This window comes from Alligator sinensis, unplaced genomic scaffold (assembly GCF_000455745.1).
Source record: "Alligator sinensis unplaced genomic scaffold, ASM45574v1 scaffold1535_1, whole genome shotgun sequence".
Classification (NCBI taxonomy): Eukaryota; Metazoa; Chordata; order Crocodylia; family Alligatoridae; genus Alligator; species Alligator sinensis.
The window spans coordinates 50,093-53,720 of NW_005843617.1; the positions used below are offsets into that span (position 1 = coordinate 50,093).

At 46.3% G+C, this 3,628-nt stretch overlaps 1 long non-coding RNA gene across 2 annotated transcripts in view; it reads left to right on the plus strand.

Annotated features, from left to right (window-relative positions):
* LOC112548843 overlaps positions 1-2,807 on the plus strand; it is a 5,291-nt gene extending 2,484 nt beyond the window's left edge. Inside the window, exons 2-3 of one of the 2 annotated variants that reach the window (XR_003092389.1) lie at positions 1,345-1,589; positions 2,322-2,807. This is a non-coding gene — a long non-coding RNA (uncharacterized LOC112548843). The remainder of the gene's footprint in view (positions 1-1,344; positions 1,590-2,321) is intronic. The other variant, XR_003092390.1, reaches the window with a different exon arrangement.
* Positions 2,808-3,628: the final 821 nt, after the last annotated feature.

Genomic DNA, 3,628 nt, shown 5'->3' on the forward strand with positions numbered 1-3,628 from the left:
CCCCAGGGTGCTGGCTGCGCTCCTCGCCAAAGCCGCCCCGCCGCCAACACGCCCGCAGCCCCCGCACCCCTCCGGGGGGTGAGCTCCCCCTGCCCGCCCGCCCGCCCCTCGCACCTGGCTGCTGCGAAGGGTTTAATCCGCTTTTATAAACAGCAGACAGCTCTTCCCCTTCAGCCGGGAGAAGTGCAGGGGGTGGGGGGCAAGATTTCCATGCACCGCTCGGGTTGCCTGGACTCTTTGCATGCAAAGAGACAAAACAAATATTTTCTTTTGGACTGGGCAGATCGCAGTGCAGCCGCGGGAAGGAGGAAACCCGCCTTCTATTATTATGCTTTTAAGGGTGGCAAGACCCTGTGCGGAAGGGAGTTGGGGTGAGAGAGAGAGAGAGAGGAAGGGATTGGGGGGGCTTGGTGCACAGACATTGCTGGTGGGTTTTTTCGAGAGAGCTGCAAGAAAGGGACCTTTCACCTCTCATTAGTGATGCCATCAGTGCTTTGGCAGAGCAGAGCTGAGGTCATGTTACATATGGCACGCAGTCTGTTCAGCGCTTGGAACATCAGCTTTGAAATTTTAGAGAGGGGAAAGGTCATCTTTAATAAGCTGAAGTCTGGGGGTTCTCAATTCTTTCCCTGCAAGCTGAGTGGGTGTCCATATGCCTCCGTCCTCTCCAACCCTTGCTCTATCTAATTGGAAGAGATGCTTCCCGGATTTTCACTTTTTGCCTCTTAAAATTCACTTAGAATGGGTTCATTTGTGCTCTCGAGTTGCTTTTTCTTTGGTCCTCAGCGGGCAGGTTCTTTTTGTGGCTGGTGTTTGATTTTTTCTAGTTATAAACTTGCCTATTTATTTGGTAAGGAGTCAAGATTTGTTTGGTAATCATTTTTATTGGACCAACTACGCACTTGAGAGAGATGTTAGACAAAGTTTTGGGCATAAAATGCCCTTCCTGAGGTCCTCGGGCATTTTTTATTTTCTCCTGGAAACACATACCATAGCTTTCCAGTAGAAAATAAGGTGTTTCTATATATCGGCGCACATGAACGCACCGTTCCTAGTCCTAGTACGCTGTGTAGTTACATGGCCCATCAGAAGCAGCATGTTGCAGCAGTTATTAAATCCCTGTTTCTGAATCCTCCTGGTGTAATAGAGTATTTGAGCTTTCATGCCATGGGGTCTGGTGAAAGCACATCTCGGCAGCCACATTTCTTTCACTGCAAGAGACAAACAGGCAGACTCAAGATCCATCTTGTGTTCATCTCTATTTATGCTTTATTTATTCTTTTAAATAAAAACACAGCTTTCTCAAGAGCTAAACCTTACCAGCTTTTCTTTTCTTTTCCAAAGATACAGATTCTTTAGCTCTTAAGGTGGCTCTAAAAGGAGAATTGCTTGTATGAGGCTGATCCTGAGACCATTTCGGAGGACATTTACTTGGACCAGCCATTTTTAAATAGAGATGCTCATGTACAGAATCAGGGAGACAACCCAGCCAAACCAACGTGCGGCACAGAATCAGAAATCTACCTTTATTCAACAAGAAGTACAGTAAATACATCCAGGGAATCGGATCCGGGCTTCTTCCCAAACTAGTAAGTGTGTTTGTGAATGTTTTAATCCGTAGGTAGGAACAGTTTTCCCCATACAACCGTCAAAAGAGGGTTCAGTAATGGAGGTATTAGCACTGAGGGGGCTCCTGTGGTGAGATACACTGGGGTTTTTCTGGTTTTTTTGATACATTCTGCTTTTAGCCGGGCTGATGTAAATTCATTGATTGAAATGGAGTCTTTGTACGGCCGTGTAAGTGAGAACTGGGCTTAGCCCATCGTTTTCTGCTGTGATATAATCACTGTAGTCAGAAGAGAGCAACATATGTATAATAGCAGCTGAGAAGCAAGATGAACAGAACCTTTCTACCAGTGAGAATCACATTAAATAATTAATTCCCAATTGCCTTTCTGCATTAGTGCTTTCAGCTAAAAAAGCAAGTCGGCTTTGAAGGGCCCCAGGCAATGAAACATTTGGTGCATTGTCAGACCCCAAAGTCTAGGTAATAGATATCCAGAAGACATTGTAAAGACGGTACTCTCCGTTGCAGTTATTTGCATATCCTAGATGTACAGACTCATTCTTCATCCAGCCCTTTCCATAACACACACATCTATATGGTCTGGAAACATCTCTGATGTAGCAACTGAACACATTAAAATAATGTCTGGTCCATCCAAAGCAGAGGGCATCAGGGAACATTAAGTGTGGGAATACCCTAAGAAAATAATTCTATAAAATGAGCACATTTCTCTTACTCTCACACCTGATCCAAGGAAACAGACATTTCCCCACATGCTGGCCCCTCATGCTCCAGCCTGTCGCCTCCAAGCCAAGTTGGGACCTTTCTGGCTCTCACCAACAGTTACAGTTTAGAGCCCGCTATCAGAAATGAGTTAACAAGCCTTCTGGTGGGCAAGCCACCGCAGGGCCAGCTCACCTTCCTGGAAACAGATGGGGGTGGCTGGACTGTAAGGGGCACAGGAACCGCCTCCCTGGATCAGAACAGTGGTCTTCTTCATCCAGTCTTGTTCCCAGCAATGGCCAGCAGCAGAAGTTTAAAAAAAAAGGTGCAAGAAATGTGTCAGGAGGCAGTCGTGGCACAGAGGACGGCCTTTGCTCTGCAGCTGAGGTCTGATGTTCTTCGTGAAACTCTCGGCAGGTTTTTTTAGGGACTTGACTGTCACAGGCTGAGAGAGTCTTGCTATCTCTGAGTCCTGCTTAAGTCTTGCCCTCAATGATGTCTTTGTTGCAATTAATTCATCGGGCCAATTAAAATATGGAAAATACTTTGTTTTCCCTAAGTTTTTTGTTTGTTTGTATGGTTTTTTGTTTTTGGCATCAGATTACTTGCCGTCTTGTTCTTCCCCGCCATGTATTACAGAAGAACTGGATGGAAGTCCACAGCTGATGTTCTGTGTCCTGTTCACAGGTCCTCTCTTATTCACCTCCTCTCAAAACAACAGGTGTCTTTTTAAACCTGACCTCATAAGGAAGCGCTTCCAGGATGAATCGGTCTCATAGCCCATCTCTAAACACACTCCCTCTCTCTGCTTCATGCTTTTTAAGACAGGATGACAACAGCAAGATTCATTACTTTTAACCAGGCAGCTCTCTACTTGAACGTGTAGAATTGCTGTTAGAGCAGCCAATTCAATCCAAAAAATTGTGTTGGCACCTTCCAGGTGTCGGATGTGCAGGCACTGAAACTTGGGGTGACCCGTTCTCTTGGCCTGGAAGCCAAGCTGCAGCAGCTGCCTGATGAGGAATTGTATTTGTTTGCTGTTTTACAGGGGTACGTGGAGCCCCCACCTGAGATGGGCTGCCTGCTTTTGTCCTAGGCGCTGGATGTCTAGAAGAGAGAGTCCGTGCCCTAAAGAGCAGACCCTCCAAATGGACTAGACAGTCACAGCAAAGTAGAGCAAGATGAAATGATTCATCCACAGGTTTTCTGAGGCCCTGGCCAATGCCCACATCTCAGAGAAAGATTGAAGAGTGGCCACGATTGTCTTTGGCTTCTCTCTGAAGTCCTTCGGTGTCATTTGATGTGAGTGCTTTTGTCACATTCACCGTAAGGCATTCC